At 44.3% G+C, this 23,979-nt stretch overlaps 1 pseudogene; it reads right to left on the bottom strand.

The window, feature by feature from the left end:
* Window positions 1-19,737: 19,737 nt before the first annotated feature.
* On the bottom strand, window positions 19,738-23,633 carry LOC124664439 (annotated as a pseudogene).
* Between the last annotated feature and the right edge of the window lie 346 nt (window positions 23,634-23,979).

The raw sequence follows: 23,979 nt of genomic DNA, 5'->3' as shown, positions 1-23,979 counted from the left end.
CCAAATAGGCACCGGCAGGAGCGCCGACACCTCCGTTTGGGGGATGCCGGCCGGCATCTCCGTTTGGGGGATATCGGCACTGCATCCTCCATTTGGGGGAACTGTTCCCACATCGGCGCTCCCAAACAGGCGGTTCCGATAGATTTTTTTTACATAAACTATATATTATACTTAAAATTTTATTTTAATGTCATTCAGGATCGACAAATAAATAATATTTTCTGGTAAATCCGAGTAGAACATTATTCACTCCTCAATCTCGGATAACATATGAAACCTGTTTCATCTCTAGATTACTACCTACTGGCCACTTGGCTCTATGGAGGTGAAGCTGCTCTCTTCGCCGCTCCTCCGACGATAATCCCCTGCTCTCTCCGCCACGAACGTCAAGTAGGCGGCTCTATCCGCGGCCACCGCCTCCTGACGCAGCTGCCGCTCCAGGTCCTCCCGCCGCCGACGGTGACCCACCTCCTGCCTCTTTAGCGGAGCTGCAACTCCGCCAAATGCCGCCGCTCGCAGACTTCCTCCTGAATCTGCGTCTCCTCCCGCTGACCGCCGCAGCAAAAGGTCCTCCCACCCCTGCTCCCGTCGCCGCTCCCACCGGCGCTCGCTGGCCGCCTCCCGCCGCCGTCGGGCCTCCAAGAACTCCGCCTCCTCCGCCTCCTCCCGCTGCCGCCGCTCCGACTCCTCCCGCTGCCGCTCTAGGTCCTCCCGCCGCGCCACCTGCCGCCGTCGTGCCTCCTCGGTCACCCGCAGCCGCTGCTCCGCCTCCTGGCCCTGTCGCTTGTCCGCGACGTGGGCATCCACGGCCGCCTCTAGCGCCGCCTCCTCCCACGCCTCGTACTCTACGAGCTGCGGGTCCGCCTCCACGACTTCTACGGCCGCCTCTACCGCCGCCTCGTCCCACGAAATGAACATTGTGCTATTTTTCTAGGGTTTTTGCACTATAGAGGCAGGGGAGGGAGGGATTATATGGACCGCCGGCGAGGCGGGAAACCTCCGCGCGGTGTCGCGGTGGGAGAATGTCGTGGCGGTAAAGTATCTCGCGTGGTGCCCTGGCGTCACTGACAGGCGGCTCCGACGCCCAAAATTTCCAGCCTAGCGAGGCGCTGGCGCGCCCGATTCGCGCCCTTGGTGAAGGGGCCGGCACGGGGTTGCCGATGATTCTATTGGGCTCAAAAAATGGCCGGTGCCATATGGGACGCGCCGGTGCGAGCCCATTTTCACTCCCGACCCCCAAAAAGCTATCGAGACCGCTATCAGGAAGCGCCGGTGGAGATGCTCTAAGTGAAAAGCGGTGCTGGACCGATCAATCCATCCATGAACTGTGAGCAGCTAGCGTGTACAGTGAGATATGGTTAGCCACATCCAAAGGCTCAAACCGACTTCCTCTGCGTGTCCTGTGTACCCAGCTGCTGGTCACATTTGGTTGCTGCCTGTGCTACTAGTTGTTCCAGCAGTTCATCGTGGTTCGATTTCCAACACTTGACATGATCCTATGCCAACACTTGACACGATCGATCCTATGCATTGCGTCCGTAATGTGTGGCCTTGGTAGCGTTCGCACGGAACAGTGTTTGGCAGGCGAGCACTACTGATCGATGTGGCACATGTTCATCAACATGAGCATATAACAGGAGCGCGTTTGATAGCATGCATCAGTTTCCTGCACCACTGACGCAGCGGGAAGGAGTTCTCTGCGCGTCGTAGACGGGCCATGGGCCATAAATGTCCCATTGTTTGGTGGCCTGCATAGAGTATTTTCGGCACCGTGGAGATTTGGGCTCTGGCGTTTGGTAGGTCGGTTTTCAGGCCTCGTAGCAGCCCAGAACGGCGCCGCTGTTGTTTGGTTGCAACCTAGAAACTGCTTCTGCTTACCTCTTACCTTCGGTGGTGAGGTTACCAGCGATGAATAGCACAAGGAAGAACATAGTTCAGAGTTCAGACAAAGTAAGCAGTGATAAAAGTTTAAACACCTTCATAGTTCAGCACACATGAGGATCATTGTTCAGGACACAAGACAATCATAGTTCAGGACACACGTAGTTGAATAGATGAGTGGAACAGCAACACAGACCAGGAGCTTCAGACATGGCTTTGGAAGACGACACACCTGGTCGCGTCGCCATGGTAACCGCACATGGTCATCACCTTAGTGCAGGTGTAGTCGAAGATGACCATATTGAACTGGAAGGTGGACACCTTCTTGAAGACGAGGAACTGGCCTATCTACAGCTGATAAGCAACGGCGAAGGCCGCCCACCCCTGGTCGATGTACACGTCACCACCTTCTCTCACCGTAGTCATCCTCCAGTAGCAGCCTGTGTTGGTGGTGACGACGATGTTCGAAGGGACTTCTCCGAACCACCTGACGAAATCACGAGGGATCCGTAGCCGGTTGAAGGTAGGCTTGAAGACGATGCGCAGGAACTGGTCTGGCGCTACGTCCGGCTGGAAATGGCCGACGTTAGCTGCCCTTCCCTTCTTGGACGGTCCCTCGTCGGGGGTCTGAGGTGACCCATAATTGAGCTTCTCAGTCTGCGAGAAGAACACATGGCATTAGAGGTGTGCCTGCTCACAAGTATATAGATGAAAACGAACATTGGAAACATGTGATGCCTTATACATTGGATCACACGGCAGCTCAAGGGACTCCCTCAAACTAAGTCTAGTGTGCAAGAAATCACACACCCACGACTAAGTTTGAGGGCAGCACCTTTCCTTCCAGTGTGCCTTTGTTGAATCATTGGCCAATGCAGTACATAAACAAAAAGGAGGCCTCATATATTGGATCACAAGGTAGGCAAAGGGACTATCCACAAACTAAGTCTAGTGTGCAAGTTATATGGCACACACGACTAAGTTTGAGGGCAGCACCTTGACAGTGTTGTATCATTGGCCAATGCAGTACATAAACATGAAAAAGCAAGATGCATAGGCCTCATAGAATGAGCACTATGGAGGAGATGTTTGACCTGAACCAATGTCATGGTGAAGTTCAGTCATGCCATAGGTTCTGATCAATCATCTCCTCACACTACGATTACCGGTTACAATCATCGGCCTAGTTCAATCAGAAACTACACAATATACAACAAACTACACAATCTACAACAAACTACCGCGACTGATTCCGCACAGGAATCTCAACAAGCTAAAGCCCAGCACAAAAAACCCTTCCTCTCTTTGCATGCACAGTAAAATCTGCCAGTTTCACCAATCCAAACCCCGATCTACGAAGGATCTACCGCAATCCGACACTATAGTAACAGATCTAAGCAAATCGTGACCGTGAAATGCAAGAACTGGACAAGAACTGCAAGAAATGGGGACGGACACCTTGCAAATAATTGTCAATCTGACCGCTATCCTGAGGGAAACCCTAGCAGATCTAGTGTGCATGTCGTCGGAAATGCCCCAGAACGGCATGTTTGAACAGAACAAGTACGAACGTGAGAAGGAGGGGTCGTTACCGCCATTCTTCCGGCCGAGGACGAGCTCGAGGTCGCGGGCGAAGACGAGATGTCGATGAGGACTGCGGACCAGATTGCGGCCGATGTCGAGGTCCTCGTCGCGACGTCTCCTCCTTCGGTAGCGGTGCTCCTCCGTGCGGCGAATTGGTCGACGGGAGGGGAACTGCCGGGTGATGTGACAGTTTGGGGGAGGTTAGAGTGTGGTCGTGACTGTGAGGAAGGAGAGGGGAGCAGTGAGCCTAATTATGGCGCGTGTTTCCGAAGGGACGCGGCGTCTCCGCCTCCCTTCTCCACGCGTGCAGGCTTCTGACCGCAATGGGCCTGGCCCTTGAGAAACTGCCATTCCGGGCTTTCCTCCAAGACCTGTCCCGGAGGTGCTTTAAAACTCGGTTCATGCAACAACGCATTGGGCTGCAGGCATCCAAACGGGCGAAAATTGCTAGCCCGATACGAGCTAAGTGGATGCAGCCTACCAAACGCGCCCCAGATCCATCTCCCGCCGCTCGTTCGGTCCACCCCGCCGCGGCGAAGGCTGCACACCGCACGCGATGCCTAGCTTTTGGCAGGTAGGCGAGGCAGAGATCCAAGTCCCAGCGAGCACAAGCCCACCACGTACAGTCACAGTGTCGGAGTTGGATTGGACGCCGCTCTCCTCTGCTCCCTTTGCTAGTACTGTACATGGAAAACGTACAGCGCGCCATCTACACACCACAGTGACGGTGACACTGTCAGAGTACATGGGTGGGCACGGAACGGTGTCCATACTCTCATCTTCTTTCTTCTCACGGTTTGGCCGCTAGCTTGTCAGTGCCAACAGCAGAACCACTATGGTGAAAATAGTATAGTTTTTTTTGACTCGGGGAGAGGTCTAGAAGACCCCAGATTTTGTATTATAAAAGTGGTAGGTACATAGTTTTGCAGAAAGCTCCTTATACAACACTCGCACTATGAACCTAAATTTTGAAGAAAGGGGCTTGCACTTACAAAGAACACTCTACAAATTAATTGATCAAAGCAATGTAGGCCTTGGGTGTCTCCGCCACTCGACGCCGGCGCCCTCCAGGCGTTGCCACCGAGGAACAAGAGCAGATAGCTCGTTGGCTCCCTTCCAGCGCAGATCTTCTGCCAACGGCCGGCGTTAAGCCACCGGGGACAAGACCACTTGGTAGCAAAACGTCGTCGAGCCTCCGCCGCAGAAGAGAAGAAGGCCTCCTCAATGGAGGTTGCAGTAATGCCGCCATGCCGGCAAGAAATAGGCAGAGGCAATGCTACCTCTAGCTTTGAACACCAAGGATAAGAGATCATCTCCCCGAACTGCTCCAATCCAGTAGAAAAATACCGTCGGCTTCCAGATCTCGTTCACACCACCAAGGCCAAAAAGAGAGAGAGGCAGCAGCAGCAGCAGATCACCAGCAGATTGAGGCAGCAACCGCTTATTAAGAAAGGCCTCACCGGCAGGGCCAACTCCGGCCAACCACCACCATGGTGATATGGAGGAGCGCCTTGTCAGCCGCCAACTGACGCCGCGGAAGAGCGCCATAGTCAGCAGCTTTGAAAGGAAGGAAGAAGGGATCTTATTGGAGAAGAAGCCCGGCACCCATCCCCGTCTCCGCCACGCCTCCTGCCACCGGAGACGACCGCCGATGAAGAGGAGAGCCACGAGTGCCCAGATCTGTCCCACTAGATCTGGTCTCCATCTTCAGGCATATCGCCAAAACACGGCATCAAGCCAACAGCTACAACCTAGACTACAACCAGCACCTCTCCTCCACCACCTACGAGCGGCATCGCCGCCGGCGAGGGCTTCGGGTTGGCCCGGGGCGAGGTGGCCGACTCTCAAGGTGGGCATGAGCGAGAGCCTTCCAGAGAGGGGGAGAAAGAAGGGGACCTAGCCAGCAGTTTGGTCGTCAATGATGATCTAGGGCTACTAACTGCTCCAGATCCAATACATAATTATTGCATGACACAAGGCATGAGTTGAGCAGATGCTCGTGGGGTTATCATCACTTGGTGTTGACCAAGGATCTGAAGGAGATATGCCCTAGAGGCAATAATAAAGTGGTTATTATTTATATCTTTATGTTTATGATAAATGTTTATATATCATGCTATAATTGTATTAACCGAAACATTAGTACATGTGTGATATGTAGACAAACAAAGAGTCCCTAGTATGCCTCTTAAACTAGCTTGTTGATTAATGGATGATTAGTTTCATAATCATGAACATTGGATGTTATTAATAACAAGGTTATATCATTGTATGAATGATGTAATGGACACACCCAATTAAGCGTAGCATAAGATCTCGTCATTAAGTTATTTGCTATAAGCTTTCGATACATAGTTACCTAGTCCTTATGACCATGAGATCATGTAAATCACTTATACCGGAAAGGTACTTTGATTACATCAAACGCCACTGCGTAAATGGGTGGTTATAAAGGTGGGATTAAGTATCCGGAAAGTATGAGTTGAGGCATATGGATCAACAGAGGGATTTGTCCATCCCGATGACGGATAGATATACTATGGGCCCTCTCGGTGGAATGTCGTCTAATGTCTTGCAAGCATATGAATAAGTTCATAAGAGACCACAAACCACGGTACGAGTAAAGAGTACTTGTCAGGAGACGAGGATGAACAAGGTATAGAGTGATACCAAAGATCAAACCTCGGACAAGTAAAATATCGCGTGACAAAGGGAATTGGTATCGTATGTGAATGGTTCATTCGATCACTAAAGTCATCGTTGAATATGTGGGAGCCATTATGGATCTCCGGATCCCGCTATTGGTTATTGGTCGGAGTGAGTACTCAACCATGTCCGCATAGTTCACGAACCGTAGGGTGACACACTTAAAGTTGGATGTTGAAATGGTAGAACTTGAATATGGAATGGAGTTCGAATATTTGTTCGGAGTCCCGGATGAGATCCCGGACATCACGAGGAGTTCCGGAATGGTCCGGAGAATAAGATTCATATATAGGAAGTCATATTCCAAGTTTGGAAATGATCCGGTGCATTTATGGCAGGTTCTAGAAGGTTCTAGAAAAGTCCGGAAGAAATCACCATGGAAAGTAGAGTCCCGGAGGGACTCCACCTTGCATGACCAGCCAACCCTAAAGGGGAGGAGTCCAAGGTGGACTCCCCTAGGGTGGCCGGCCAACCCACCTCAAGGAAAGGTGGGAGTCCCACCTTGGGTAGGACTCCCTCCTTGAGTAGGTTTCCCACATATGGGAGGTTTTAGTGTTGGGGTCTTATTCGAAAACTTGGACTAGAACTCTTGGTGCTTCCACCTATATAATGAGGGGCATAGGAGAGGGGGCTGACCACTTCAAGCCTCAGCCTTGGCCGCACCCCTTAGAGGGCCGGCGCCCAACCCCCTCTCTCCCCAAACCCTAGCGGTCTCTCTCCTCCACCACATCCCGCACACTTAAGCGAAGCTCCGCCGGATTTCTCCACCACCACCGACACCATGCCGTCGTGCTGTCGAATTCAAGAGGAGCTACTACTTCCGCTGCCCGCTGGAACGGGGAGGTGGACGTCGTCTTCATCAACAACCGAACGTGTGACCGAGTACGGAGGTGCTGCCCGTTCGTGGCGCCGGAAGCGATCGTGATCAAGATCTTCTACGCGCTTTTGCAAGCGGCAAGTGAACGTCTACCGCAGCAACAAGAGCCTCATCTTGTAGGCTTTGGAATCTCTTCAAGGGTGAGACTCGATACCCCCTCGTTGCTACCATCTTCTAGATTGCATCTTGGCTTGGATTGCGTGTTCGCGGTAGGAATTTTTTTGTTTTCTATGCAACGTTATCCTACAGTGGTATCAGAGCCGTGTCTATGCATATATGGTTGCACGAGTAGAACACAATGGTTTTGTGGGCGTTGATGCTCTTGTTATCTTTAGTTTGAGTACTTTGCATCTTTGTGGCATAGTAGGATGAAGCGGCTCGGACTAACTTTACATGACCGCGTTCATGAGACTTGTTCCTCGTTCGACATGCAACTTGTATTGCATAAGAGGCTTTGCGGGTGTCTGTCTCTCCTACTATAGTGAAGATTCAATTTACTCTTCTATTGACAACACTAGTATCACCGTTGTGGTTCATGTTCGTAGGTAGATTAGATCTTACTCGAAAACCCTAAACCACGTAAAATATGCAAACCATATTAGAGACGTCTAACTTGTTTTTGCAGGGTTTGGTGATGTGATATGGCCATATTGTGATGATGAATATATATGAGATGATCATTATTGTATTGTGGCAACCGGCAGGAGCCTTATGGTTGTCTTTATATTTCATGTTGAGTAGTATTTCAAAGTAGTTGTAATAGTTTCTACATGAGGTGAACAACCATGAAGACGGCGCCATGGACCTTGACGCTACGCCTACGATGATGGAGATCATGCCCGTTGATGATGGAGATCATGTCCGTGCTTTGAAGATGAAGATCGAAGGCGCAAAGACTAAAGGGCCATATCATATCACATATGAATTGCATGTGATGTTAATCCTTTATGCATCTTATTTTGCTTAGAACGCGACGGTAGCATTATAAGATGATCCCTCACATTAATATCAAGATAATAAAGTGGTCTCCCCTCGTATGCACCGTTGTACAGCTCGTCGTTTCGAAGCATCTCGTGATGATCGGATGTGATAGACTCAACGTTCACATACAACGGGTGTAAGCCATGTTGCACATGCGGAATACTTGGGTTTGCTTGACGAGCCTAGCATGTACAGACATGGCCTCGGGACAACGGAAACCGAAAGGTTGAACACGAGTCATATGGATGATATGATCAACATGTTGATGTTCACCATTGAAGCTACATCATCTCACGTGATGATCGGTTTTGGTGTAGTGGATTTGGATCGTGTACCATTTAACAACTATGAGGGATGTTGTATTAAGTGGGAGTTCATTAGTAATTAGATTAAAACATGAACTAATTATCATAAACATAGTTTGAGTAGTATTTTGAATTAATTTTGTAGTATTGGCATCCGTTTTCTACCATGCGCTAGTCTTGTAATTGAGATAGAAATACTGTTAAAATCTGACAAGAAACTTTACGGATTGGTATCGTATTGTTAAAGAATCAAGAATTGATTAAGTCCTATTGCAAACTTTTAGTAAACCTCATATTGTTGATTCAAAGAGCTATGGTTTCAATTAGTACCTAAAGTTATCTTGTCTCCGTGAAACTTGAAGTTCAAATCTGTTTGAAAAGTAAGGAGCTGAAAATTTAGTTTTCATAAATAATCAAGGTATGAGATATATGTGATATCTAAGACCTTATTGCAAGATGATAGAATATAATTTGGTGAGACTACATGAACTCATAAGTTTTATGGGAATGTACGAAGGTTGAAGACGCAAGGCGTCACAATCCTCCAACTATTGGGGCACTAACGATATTCGCATATCCATGAAGTGACCATCCTTAATATGCACCGTTGCTAAGACTCGTCGTTTCGAAGCATCACGTGATGATCGGGTGTGATAGATTCTACGTGGGCATACAACGGGTGCAAGCTAGATTTGCACATGCAAATACCAAGGTTAAAACTTTACGAGCCTAGCATGTACAGACATGGTCTCGGAAAGTCGTCATGATATGATGGATAAAATTATGAGTGAAATTGTTCATCATATTACAAGGTTACTAATAGTGAAATCCGGAACACTTGTCATATGATGATCAACTTCAAAATAAGAACCTCAAGGTTATTGGTATCAGACCAACAAACCTAGAAGTTATTAATGTTGAAGTGTTTTTCTGAATAATGAGGAAAGCTAAAAGAGAAACTGCAAAAGATGTTTTGGCAGAAAGAAAGAAAAGACTAGAAAGTCTAACTCAGGTGTATATAAATGATATACATGTTATGATTGTATTCCTAGTTAGGTCACACTATGAAATTCTTGGGTATTAGTACTATATTGGTTGGTATGAAGTGTCATACAAAAACAACGCAATACAAGAATTCAATGGCCTAAGTGATCTGACAAGGAATATGATAGGAATGCACGCTCGGAACAAAAATAAAGTGTTATTATGTTCATCGTTGGCATTCTATCTAGCCCTTAGAATTTATAATAAAGAACTTAATAATTGTTATTTTGCTCTGGTCAAATGAAAACAATGAGTTGTTTAAATTATGACATTACTCCATGTACGATGGATAAGTTATTATAAATATTAATGGTGAAACACACATACATAACACTGACGCTAAAATGCCATAAGGCAAATGATTTGAATTCCACTTATTTGTGGAACCGCCATTTAGGTCATGTTGGAAAGGAACGCATGAAGAAACTCCATGCAAATGGATTTTTGGAGTCATTTGATTTTTTGAATCGTTTGGCGCTTGCAAATCTTTTCTAAAAGAGAATGACTAAAATACCGTTCATAGGCCAAGTTTTGAACGGGCAACTAACTTAGTGGAAACATACATGATGATGTATATGGATCACTCGGGCATAGTTGTGTGCGGGAGATTCTTATACTTCATGAAAACTTCAAACAATGAATTGAGTATATATATGTGGATATATTCGATAAGGAAGAAGTTTGAAACATTTGAATGGATTCAAATAAATTTCAGCATGAAGTAGAAATCATCGTAATAGAAAAGTCAAATATCTATGATTGGATCATAGTGGAAATATTTGAATTACTAGTTTTAGCGAACATCTAAGAGAGTTATGAAATTGTTCTACAACTCACATTTCTTGGAGTATCATAGTGATGATGAAGTATCCGAGAGATGTATCCAAACCTAGTTGGGTCAATGATGAGATAAAATATTAATGCCATTATATTTTTGTGAATTATGCTTTAGAGACTACCGCTTTACACCGAATAGAGCATCATCATGATCCGTTGAAATGACATCATACGAGTTATGACATGGGTATAAACCCTAATAGTCTTTTCTTAAATTTTGGTATGCATAGCATAAGTAAATAAGTTTACAACCAAAATCGGATGAATGTCTTTGTTGGTTATCCCGTGAGAATTGATTGGGAATTCTTCCCACAATGGAGACAAAGACAAAAGTGTTTGTCAATGTTTCTTATTTCCAAGAAATTGTTTCTAGCGAAGTTTTTGAGTGGGAGGACAATAGAACTTGATAAGGTTTATGAACCCGAGCATAATGATCGAGTAGCGCAGCATCGAATTGGTTCCGGAAGCGGCCACGACGATCATGGCTCCTATGACTACAAAGTGTTTTAGCCATGGAGATCGAAGTACATATTGAACCTTGTAGGTATGGTTTACTTTGTGATCAAATAAATGATTTGTGAACAAAGGATTGATTTTGAACAATGATAAACCAACTACAAGCAAAGAAGTTATGATGGGCCCTGACTCCGTTAAAATGGCCATGCACCATGAAATCCATAATAGATGAATACTTTTTGAAAGTAAATGGATCTATAGACTTGGATGAAATATCTTTGAAGAAGCTCGACTTGTTGAAAAATTGTTTACGACAAAGTTCAAAGAGTTGACTACGATAAGATTAGATCTTCCGTAGCAATGCTTATAGTCTATGTGGATTATTCTAGTAATCACTACATATTTCTTTTATGAGATATGCTAGTAGGATGGCAAAATACATTACTTATCGAAGTATGTATTAAAGGTGTATACAAGATATAACCAAGAGTTTTGTCTGGTCCGTGGAATACTAGATAGGTATACGAACTTCAATTGGATGAAGTAAGTATTGCGGAGTTGGAATCTTCACCAGATGAAATAGTCAAAGAGTTTTTGATTTCATCAGAGACGATGAAGAGGCTTGCATTTGCAAGAAATTAAGTGGGAGCGCTAAGACACATTTATAATACTTTATGTAGGTGACATATACTTAGTTATAAATGATGTAATTATATACTTGATTAAAAGGTTTCATTGAGAAATTAATTTCAATGAAAGGATATGGACTGAAACATATCTAGTGTCAAGATCTATGAAGATAGATTAAAACACAAAATAAGTTTAAATCAAAGTACATAGAATGGATATTGAAAATAGTTCAATATAGAAATATTAAGAAAATATTCTTGTCATGTGAAGTTTTAACAAGACTTGAGTGTATCTGACACTCAATGAGTAAAAACACATGAGTGATTATAGATCACGAATAATATGTACACAATCAGATATCATGTGCTATAAAAAGTTATGAGCATATACCAGAATGATTCATGAGATGATCATTGGACGACAGTAAGAGTATCCTTGAGTACTTTAGAAGAACCAAGGATATATATATAGTTTTGTATGGAGAAATGACAAACAAATCGCTGTAAGGTGATTACACCGATATTTGTTTTATCACATATAAAAATAAAATTTCAATCTCAAATTAGACTAAGTGTTGTTTTAAAAGGTAGCACAATGAGCTAGAAGTTGTCTATGCTAGATTTAGAAGAGTTCTAAATATTGTGACGGATTTTACAAAAGAAGGCAGAATATGTCATTGTTTTGACAATGACAAAGGATGTTAAAGTCAAGAGGTTCTTTGAGAACTTGGTGTAGTTCCAACAAAGTCAGAACTTTGAAGCTATATTGTGTGTGACAATATTAGTGACATATTTCAGACAGCGGAATTAAGGTTCCACCGAAGACCAAACATATTTAATGCCGACTCATTTGGAAATGAGTGATGCGTTGAGACGCAAATGAATTACAAAATACATACGTTTCTGAACGTGTCAGATCCGTTGACTAAAACCTCTCACGTGAGCAAAACATGATGAAGCACCAGAAGACCAAGGTGTTATATCTTTACAAATGTAAACTAGATTATTGACTCTAGTGCAAGTGGGAGACTGAAGGAGATATGCCCTAGAGGCAATAATAAAGTGGTTATTATTTATATCTTTATGTTTATGATAAATGTTTATATATCATGCTATAATTGTATTAACCGAAACATTAGTACATGTGTGATATGTAGACAAACAAAGAGTCCCTAGTATGCCTCTTAAACTAGCTTGTTGATTAATGGATGATTAGTTTCATAATCATGAACATTGGATGTTATTAATAACAAGGTTATATCATTGTATGAATGATGTAATGGACACACCCAATTAAGCGTAGCATAAGATCTCGTCATTAAGTTATTTGCTATAAGCTTTCGATACATAGTTACCTAGTCCTTATGACCATGAGATCATGTAAATCACTTATACCGGAAAGGTACTTTGATTACATCAAACGCCACTCGCGTAAATGGGTGGTTATAAAGGTGGGATTAAGTATCCGGAAAGTATGAGTTGAGGCATATGGATCAACAGTGGGATTTGTCCATCCCGATGACGGATAGATATACTCTGGGCCCTCTTGGTGGAATGTCGTCTAATGTCTTGCAAGCATATGAATAAGTTCATAAGAGACCACAAACCACGGTACGAGTAAAGAGTACTTGTCAGGAGACGAGTGACAAGGGATTAACTTGTCAATGCCTATGGATTGTAGGCTAGGGTTTAGTTAGAAGTAGAGGGCAAGTAGATCCCGAAGGTTTCAGCCGAAAAGTACTCGACGAATATGAAAACTAGGGTTTGCAGACAATGATTCGATGATCTCCTCGTCCCTCGACTCCCCCTTTATATAAGAGGTGGAGCCGAGGGTTTCGTTTTGTACAAGTTACGTAGTCCGGGACGGTTTCTAACTCATCCCGCCGCATTTACAAACAACACTTCCTATTACAATTCTACTTTCCTTAACATATCTTGGGCTCTCGAACCTTCTTATTCTTCGGGTAGTGGGCCTTCGATAAACCCCGGGTACTATCTTTGGCAGGCCCATTTGGGATGCCTATGTCAACGAGGATGAACAAGGTATAGAGTGATACCAAAGATCAAACCTCGGACAAGTAAAATATCGCGTGACAAAGGGAATTGGTATCGTATGTGAATGGTTCATTCGATCACTAAAGTCATCGTTGAATATGTGGGAGCCATTATGGATCTCCGGATCCCGCTATTGGTTATTGGTCGGAGTGAGTACTCAACCATGTCCGCATAGTTCACGAACCGTAGGGTGACACACTTAAAGTTGGATGTTGAAATGGTAGAACTTGAATATGGAATGGAGTTCGAATATTTGTTCGGAGTCCCGGATGAGATCCCGGACATCACGAGGAGTTCCAGAATGGTCCGGAGAATAAGATTCATATATAGGAAGTCATATTCCAAGTTTGGAAATGATCCGGTGCATTTATGGCAGGTTCTAGAAGGTTCTAGAAAAGTCCGGAAGAAATCACCATGGAAAGTAGAGTCCCGGAGGGACTCCACCTTGCATGACCAGCCAACCCTAAAGGGGAGGAGTCCAAGGTGGACTCCCCTAGGGTGGCCGGCCAACCCACCTCAAGGAAAGGTGGGAGTCCCACCTTGGGTAGGACTCCCTCCTTGAGTAGGTTTTCCACATATGGGAGGTTTTAGTGTTGGGGTCTTATTCGAAGACTTGGACTAGAACTCTTGGTGCTTCCACCTATATAATGAGGGGCATAGGAGAGGGGGCTGACCACTTCAAGCCTCAGCCTTGGCCGCACCCCTTAGAGGGCCGGCGCCCAACCCCCTCTCTCCCCAAACCCTAGCGGTCTCTCTCCTCCACCACATCCCGCACGCTTAAGCGAAGCTCCGCCGGATTTCTCCACCACCACCGACACCATGCCGTCGTGCCGTCGAATTCAAGAGGAGCTACTACTTCCGCTGCCCGCCGGAACGGGGAGGTGGACGTCGTCTTCATCAACAACCGGACGTGTGACCGAGTACGGAGGTGCTGCCCGTTCGTGGCGCCGAAGCGATCGTGATCAAGATCTTCTACGCGCTTTTGCAAGCGGCAAGTGAACGTCTACCGCAGCAACAAGAGCCTCATCTTGTAGGCTTTGGAATCTCTTCAAGGGTGAGACTCGATACCCCCTCGTTGCTACCATCTTCTAGATTGCATCTTGGCTTGGATTGCGTGTTCGCGGTAGGAATTTTTTTGTTTTCTATGCAACGTTATCCTACAGGATCACTGGCAGAAGTGGAGCAGTTAGTATCCCTAGATCATCTAGATAAAGTACCCATCGCAGAAGATGTCATCACTTGGCCTCCAATGATTCTTGTTGTAAATCCAATTTCCATTATGGGTTTTCCCTTGAGTTCATCCTCGTATACCATTCATAGGCCAATGATGATGTTATCTATTTCAACTGGGTGATGTCGGCCGCACCGGCCACGGCGACTGGCCTTTCCAAGCGACGCCAAAATTTCCATCGAGACATCGTCACGGCGATCCCTATTCACCGCTTATTGCGGGATGTAACTGCGGCGCCGTACAGGGGCGATCCATGTTGGGCCGGGCCGTTACTCATATGCTTAAGTTTTATTGTTCGTCTCTCTGGTATTTTTTTCTTTTCTTTTTTTGTTTCTTCCTCTATCTTTTTCTGCTGGGTTTTTTGTTCGGTTTTCATTTTTCAAAGGTATTTGGGCGGTTTTTCTTAAAAAATTAAACCAATTTTTAACATTTGTTTACTCTTGAACTCTTTTCGAATTTGAACATTTTTTTGGACCTTTTTAAATTTTTAACATTTCCAATTTTGAACATTTTTTCAACTTTCCTCGAATTTCATTTTTTAAGTTTTTTTTTCAAAATTGAACAGTTTCAAAAAATGTTCATGTGTTCAAATATAACGTTCACAGATTAGAAAATATGTTATATTTTTCATTTTAAAATTTGTTCATGTAATTAAAATAATGTTCATGAGGATAAAAATTATCTTATAGGAGATAGTTCACGAAATGAAAATTTACAGGGAATCAAAAAGAAGTTCATGTATATGAAATAATGCCCATGGGGTAAAAAAAATTGTTACATGAAATATGTTCGCAAAATGGAAAATGTTCGTGGAATCATAAAAAGTTCATGTATACGAAAAAAATATTCACGGTGTTTAAAATATTCATAGGTTCAAAGAAAAATGCATTCATTAATTTTAAAAGAAGAGTCCATAATTTTGAAAAATGTTCACGTGTTCGATAAATTGTTCAAGATATCAAAATATATGTTTATGGATTCAAAAAACTGTTTTCCATACTTAAAATATGTTCACGTAGTTTCTATAATGTTAATGAGATTCAAAAATTATTGATGGAATTTGAAAAATATGTGTGTGAACTCTTAAATGTTTAAGGATTCAAAAAATAAAGTTCACACATCTGGGAAAAATGTTCAAGGGATAAAAAGGAAGTTATATTCATGGATTAAAAAAAATTCCAGAGGTTCCGAAACATGTTCACGAGTTTTGAAATTTTTTTCATGTGTTTTAAGAACATGTATGGAGATTCAAATATGTTCAATAATGTATTATTCGTACTGCTCCATTTGAGAAACATAAAAAATCAGGGAATCAGCGGGTGGCTTCATTAGGCAGAGGCACGCAAGTACGTGGGAGATCCGTTTATTGCAAATTGGATTGGCTCGGGCTTGTGGCAGCGGGAGGCACATCAAGGCATGGCGCGCGTCTTTGTAGTCAACAATGTCGGAGCATGCAGAGGCAGCGGGCGCGCGTGATGGTGCGAATGCAAATGTACAGTACGTTAAACAGTAGAACACATTAATATGGGCCGTATGGGCCAAGCCCATTTGTCGCAGGGGTACGCGGTAACTTGCGGAACTGCCGCTAAAGGCGGCATATAGGCGCTCCGCTCCCCGTGGTCACGGCGTCAGGACTGCTGCTAATGGGCTTTCGCCGGTCCAATCACCTTTCTTCCATGGCCCATCGGTGTTCCAATCAGTTCCTACTGGGCAGGCAAAAACGGGAGCTGCTTTACACCGACCAGGTCGGTGTATAACAGCCACCGACCACCCCCCAGATCTTTATTGAGCCGGCCCACGATTTGCTGAGACTGGTTTGCTGTGGATTCGGTGCGGACGGGCCGGCCCAAGTTTGTTTTTCTTTTTTCCTTTCTCATTTTTCTCTGTTTTAAATCTGAACAGTTTCAAATTTGAACAAAATTCGAATTGAACGATTTTCGAATTTGAACAAATTTCAAAAATTGAACGATTTTTTGAAGTTGAACAAATTTTGAAATTGAACGATTTTCGAATTTGAACAAATTTCGAAAATTGAACAATTTTTCGAATTTGAACAAATTTCGAAAATTGAACAATTTTTCGAATTTGAACAAATTTCGAAAATTTAACGATTTCCAATTTGAACAAATTTCGAATTTGAACAATTTTCGAATTTGAATATTTTCGAATTTTCACACTTTTTGACTTTGAACATTTTTGAAATTTGAAATTTTTTCAGTTTGAACAAAAAGAAGAAAGAAAAACAAAATAAGAAGAAAACAGAAAATAAAAAGGAAAAAGGAAAAAAATAAAAAACGAAAAAAGAAACAGAAAACCGAAAAGACACAGCGAACTGGGCCTGGCCCATACCCGACCAGGGGGTGTGCGGTGGCCCGTAGCCACCGACCTGGTCGGTGTATAGGTTTTTCCGGCAAAAACGTGATTATGAAATAAAGCTGTTCATGACAAAAACCACAATCGCTTTATCCGGAAAAAAGATCATCCAATACAACACACACATTGCAATAAAAAGAACTGTAATGTAAACGTAAATCAATGGTTTCCGTCGTTCAGACGGGAGTGACCAAAGAGGGTCTCATGGGAGAGATTTCGTATTACGGGACTACTCCGTAAAGCATCTACTCTAGGACATCCACTTTCCCCTAATGTCATCCGACTATCCGAGCAAGTTCTCTTCCCATTAGATGGCGAGTCCGGGCTGACAACCAATCAGCGATCCTCACCCTTAGCTGTTGATTGAGCTCTCTCCTATTGACTAGCACCACCCCTTCTTTCTCCAAGATCTGACCAACATGGCGAGGAATCGACTTCTGGCATTATTTCAAACGATTCAGATTGTTACATGGGTGTAAGATAGTTTTTTTTTTAGAACGCAACCTGAAAGGCACATGAACTTTTTATAAAAGCATATCCAAAGTGATAGTTTACAGCGCCGCAAAGTGACAAAAATATTTCAACAGAGGTGTTAGCTCCCCTAAACAAAACAAAAAATAGATAGTTTACTCGTAAGTATATGTTGTTAATGTAAAACCACAAACACACCCATGTTAAGAACCAAGATAAAATTTTCAGAGTACGTTGTCCATCTCAAGATTCACAGAAGATCTCGGAGCACGAGGAGTTAAAGTCCATTGGATGATATGAAACATTCTCGGGCGCATGAATATATCATTTCGTTCTCTCGCAAAAGAAACCTTTCCCTTTGTTAAAGGGTACAGTTTACACGGGGTCTGAATATTCCACGGGATTTCTTAGAGCATCTCCAGCAGGCGCGCTATATCGCGGCGCGTTAAAACTAAAAATTCGCGCGCGGTAAACAGATAGCGCGCGCTGTGCCGATTTTTCCTCCGCCGGACGCGCTAATATGCAGCGCGTGCGCGGGCTGAAAAAATGGTCCTCCGCCAGGCGCGGCAAAATACAGCGCGCGTGGGCGCGGAAAACATATTTCTAGACTATTTTGCATTCACAAAGATCAAATAAACACACATAATTCATGAAACAAATGACACAAAGTGCAACAACATCACATAGTTCAACAACGACACACAAAATGACGTAGTTCAACAATGACACACGACATATGGTTCAAATGGACAAAGTAGAACACATAATGCATATCACAAATGCATATCACACTTCCGTATTTTCCAAGTCAACACCTTCTTCTTCCTCCTCGTCATCTTGGGTTGAAGGAGGAATAGTAGCATTCATGGAAGATACGAAGCCTCCCGGTGGTGCTCCCATACTCCCATACATACCACTCACCGAGCCTCCCATGGTCCCTCCAAACACTCCTCCATAGCTTGGTCCTCCCATGCCGGCCATGCCTCCATAGCCTCCCATGCCGGCCATGCCTCCCATGGTGGGCATGGGCATGCTTCCCATGCCGGCCATGCCTCCCATGCCTCCTCCAAACGTCGGCATGCCTCCTCCAAACATGCCTCCTCCAAACATGCCGGTAGTGGAAGTGTTCATGTTGGCTACCAACAATCTCTTTTTGGCCAACACTTCATCGCGAAGAAGGTTGATGTACTCCTTTTGCCTCTCATCCATATGGGAAGTATCCATCAAGAAAAGCTTCCTCTCCTCCTCCGCTAGGCATGCATGCTCCTCGGTGGCTTGCCTCTTCTCCTCCAAAGCCAACTTCCTCTCCTCGTTGGCGGCAATCCTCTCCTCCAAAGCGGCTCTCCTAGCTTCAATAGCATCCATAGCCTCTTTCTCCAAGTTTCGTTGCATCTTTCTATCTTCATTTGCTTGCAACCTCGAGACACTAGATACCAGTAGTGTTGAAACACTAAAATACCACATGATGTGCATGAGGATCCTAGATACCAGTAGTGTTGAAACACTAAAATATGGATATCCCCATTGCAAAGCACGGGTAATTAACTAGTACTACCTCCATCCCAAAGTTTAAGGCTTATATTTATTTTGAAAAGTCAAACCAAGTAAAGTTTGATCAGACTTTTAGAAGATATAATATTTTGTAGTTACCATACGAAAATATATTTCATTATCTATTTAATGATATTAATTTTCTATTTTGCATGTTAATGATTTTTTTTGTAAAACTTAGTTAAACTTGACCTAGTGTCACTTTCTAAAAATAATATAAGCCTTAAGTTTTGGGATGGAGGTTGTATCCTCTTAGTTGGACAAATCTAAGATCAAGAACTAGCAACAAATACATCTATAAGAATCTCGTGATCTAACATAACAAAAAATCTCATATGATAATTGAACTCTATAAAAAGGATCCACCATCAAAGTTATATAGTTAATAGTAATTGTGTAAGGCAGCTCATACGGTCTATAAACTTTGAGGTACATACAAAGAGATAATCAAGTTACTTCCACCAACCCCATGTTCTAGGGAGTAGATTACTCCCAACTCATGGTGGAGATGCAACTGGAGCAATTCCGGCCGAGGTCCAATCCCGAAACTCATCTCCATGAATATTTATTCGAACCAAATATATGTAATTTAGATGTTTTTATACAATGTTTGTAACCATTAATATGTCAAAATTATGTAAAAAAGAAGAAATGTTAACACAACATACCCAAATGCTTTTTCATAATTAGAAACACAGAAGCAACTGTACACTATGCTTAAAATATGGTAATAGCTCTACAACATATTAAGTCATTCTACCAAGTTAGACGACCAGAAACATCAATTGCTGCAAGTGATATAGTATTTACGGCTATGAATACAACCACATTGAAGGCATAGAACATCACAAAGGGAAACTGCCGACTTATGCGCCTCTTGGCACGCCGTTGCTGTTCATAGCAGCCGCCAACAAGAAACCGCATTACACCTGCCAGCGATCCAGGTGTTGCAAGGCTTGCAAGCAATGTCATCAATATGTACAACCCATAATAGATCAGCTGAGACAATGCAATCTTCATGGGATTCTTCTTGCTCATCACAGCGACAATAGCCGCAAAGAAGGCTAACATCATGCTGTTCAGTGCCAGCCAAAGAAAGTGCATTGAGATCATGAAGCCTATCCATGAACGGTGTGATCGCGAAGCTCTCCCATAGATCAACAATATCGTTGCAACCACGGAAGTGGTCACCTGCAATGGTGTCCGGGACTAGGAAGGCATTGTACAAACGATCCCCACCGAGATTTGCCTTCCCATCAGATCCATATGATCCGGGCACGTTGAATGCCGGCGAGAAGGCGGCCGTCGCCACGAGTGTGGAGACAATCGCGAGATTTTTTGATGTTGACTCTCGCCATTTCATGATATCCTGACCCTTCCATTTCTCTATATGGTCTTGCCTCTCCGGCCTGAATTGTGCTCCGAAACATAGAGTTTCACTACTAGCCTTACCTGTATATTCATATAGACATGTCTGTATGAATCTCTTATATAATTTTCCTTTTGTTGTAGTAATAATTTATTGAAAAAAATCTAACAGTAAGTATTTTGTTTGAGCTACTTGACAACATTGCTCTCTCTGCCCATTCGCAAAAAAAACATTGCTCTCTCTGCCCTGCTGCATCGACATAATGCGCACACTCGAAATACTTTTTAGATAGACCACAAATGCTTGACACTCGCAGGAAAATAATTGAAAGATAAGAATACCATAATGTAAGATGGAGACGATAATTACCATTGAGTAGAAACCCGTTGAATCCTCTATGAGGTCAGCTGGAGTCTTGCCATCATTGTTCATAATGTGGGAATGCACCTTCTTAGATGCTAACAGCTTAGAGATAACTTTGTGTTCCTTTGCCACCACAGACCGGATGAAGCGGTGTATTTCCTTCCCTGTCTTGCTTGTTCAAAAGATGCTCCAGCATTTTGTTTTTTGTAGCATAAGAAATGATGGTAGAGCGGCCCTTGATGGCTGCAGCATGCAGGAAGCTTCTGCCTTGGTTATCACGAATGTCTGCACAAGCGGGGTACAATCGTAGCAACAATCGAACGGCGCCTACATGGCCCATCAGCGATGCGGCATGAAGAGCTGAGGTGCCATCAGTGTCCTGCATATATGCGGTGCTGGGCGATGAATGTGTTAAGAGCACTTCAATGATAGAACAATCGCCGTCGGATGCAGCAAAATGCGGTGGACTGCTCTTGTTTATGTCGACTTTGCTGGCGAGAGCTGGCCTCCATTTCAAGAGCAAAGCAACCATCTCTGCACATAATGGACCCTTTTGTTATGCTGCTATGGTTGGAGAACACTCTTAAACTGTTGCAAAATGAAAATAAAACAATCCATCTAGCCCTCTCTGGATCAAATTATTTTTCAAGGAATATATTAATTTAATTCAAGGAAAATTCGAAGGAACTATAACAATGATACAAAATGATAACGGATTCTTTTCAAGGTGTGTTCCATTTATAAGATGAGATCTCTTACAGGATTGTTTGAAAGAAATGTCATGGACCGAACAACAATGGAACTAAACATAAACCTAATAGTATTTGACTTAATTCTGGAAGGGGAGGAAGTGTTTGCTTGGAAAAAATGTCAGACGGCGCATTTATTTCGCAATTTTTGTTCATGGTTACCATTTATGTGTTATTACATAAAAGGTCCAATATTTCACTGAAATTTGTCGCATTTTCAAGTCGATCAATTCATCCCTAGTACATGCATGGCCTGAATTTGTTACCTCAGGCGTGCAGTAACTTGTATGGAAACGGCACCGCAGTTTCATCTGCATGATTTGCCTCATTCTCTTTTGAATAACTAAAGTTGATATGCAAGCGAAAAGTGTATTTGGCACATAAGCACCAGTGCTCCTGATTTTTAAAAATCATATTTTTTAGAGTTCAAAAAATATGAAATTAAATACCCACATACATATAAATATTCTGAAGGTACGGTAGAAATTTTGGAAAAAAATATGTTATATTTTAAGATATACAAAAAGACAAATTTCTGACAAATATATACCTATACGTAGCCACAAATTTGTTTTTTTCCTGTAGCTTAAAATACGATGCAATTCCTATCGAAATTTTGCATGAATATTCAAAACATGTGTATGCATTCATGAAATAAATGTAATAATTTTTTGAAACGCAGAAATACAGTTTTTAAATATTTTGAAAACTGAGAGCACTGGTGCTCATGTGCACCAAATTTGCTTCCCCCGGTACTAGAATTTTATTTTTGTTTGACCTTTCTGTATGTGTGAACATGTGCCACATCACCAAGAATGGTCAACCTCCAACCAATATGTATTTCAACAAAATTGTCCATTCATTGACGTGTCTACATGTCCACGTCAGTTCCCTTCCTCCAGTTTGACCACATATATGTTCTACTCCTAGGAAGAGTGAAATTAGGAAGAGCAGTAAAACGAACCTGAACTTTGAAGAACAGCGGCATGCAAAGCGTTCTGCAAGTTCGGCCCGGCAGCGGACGCATCACAGCGCGAGACGAGGATCGCTCTGACGGCGTCCACTGACCTGCTAATCACCGCCAGGTACAGAGCCGACACGCCGGCGCCGTCAGTCTCTGCGGCCAGCTCCGGCGCCAGCTTCACGAGCCTTTCCACCACCGCGCGGTGGCCGTGCCTCGCGGCCAGGTGCAGTGCCGTGTCCCCGGCGTCGTTCTTGCCGCATAGGATCCCGCGGAGCGCGTCCTCCTCCACGTTGGCCCGGGCCAGCCGGACGACTGTTTCCACGGCGTCGGCGTGGCCCGCACTCGCCGCACTGTGCAGCGGCGTGTCCAGCGCTCTGTTCGCGGCGGAGAGGAGGGAGCTGTCGTGGTAGCAAAGCTCCGCGATCAGGCCGCCATGGCCCTGCTCGGCGGCGATGTGGAGAACCGTGTTTCGCTCTCCGGTGAGCTCCTGAACCGTACACCGTCCATGGTGACCAGCTGAAAAGATGTGTATGCTTTCATCGTTCAGTAACAAGATTTGCTCGTAATACAGTAAATATTCCGACTCCATATGCGAGAGGTATAATCTTTTCTACTAGTTTCTACCATCATATTGAGCTGAAATTTACAATACCGTTTGACTGCGGTGCCGTGTCTTGCCTGGGCCTTGCATGCCAAGCTGCCGCCGGTGTGCCGCTGCTGCTCCCGGCTAGGAGGCCGGCAACCACTTGTGTGTTCCCCTCGAACGCTGCAATGTAAAGTTTAGAGCACATGAACAAGCTTTCATCCTGTTCCATAGTGTTCTCTTTCTGTTCAACTTGGAAAATCGATCTGGTTGGGGCTTAGAAGGGAGAAGCTATGAGACCTCTCCCGATTAGAATACTTTTGACGTACCCATGAATAAGTCAGAGTAACCCCGTACATTGGACCATATGTAGTATAGCATATCCTCTGTTGAATAAGGTGTGCAGATGGCACTACTGCACCAGAGAGGGCATTGTCAAAGTTAACACTAGGGAACATTTCGGACACTGCAAAATGATTAGATAAGGGTAGAAACAATGCTTGAGACAACTGACGGCGAAGACGACGACGAGTGGTGGGGTGATGCTGCTCCAGCACGGCGATACCGGCCGCGGCAACCGCGCTTGCGGCCTCGGCCGCCTGGCCGGCTACCTGGACCAGCCATGGGTTCTCTCGCGGAGGTTGAGAGAGAGAGGAGGCAGGGCGGCGCTATACGGTGGAGGTTGTGTGGTATCTATGGTTTGTTTGGAGGAGACGAAGCAGCCCAGCGCGTGCCCCTCTTTATACGCCGGAGGCAGCCGAGGGGCGCGACACGCTTGGCAACGATATTTATTTCTCATTGGCAGAGGTGGGCGGAGCAGCCGAGGCATCGTCATTAATGTGGCGCAAATTGCCGAAACGATACCTTGTCGAAGACGCATCGAGCTAGGACGCTGTCATGCGGGCCCATGCAAGAAGCGCGTGGATGCGCCCGCTGACCGTGCACGTCTGCTCAGACGCATCTGAGGCAC

The sequence above is a fragment of the Lolium rigidum genome, chromosome 6 (genome assembly GCF_022539505.1).
Source record: "Lolium rigidum isolate FL_2022 chromosome 6, APGP_CSIRO_Lrig_0.1, whole genome shotgun sequence".
NCBI classification, from domain to species: domain Eukaryota; kingdom Viridiplantae; phylum Streptophyta; class Magnoliopsida; order Poales; family Poaceae; genus Lolium; species Lolium rigidum.
This window is presented reverse-complemented; position numbering and strand designations above follow the sequence as displayed.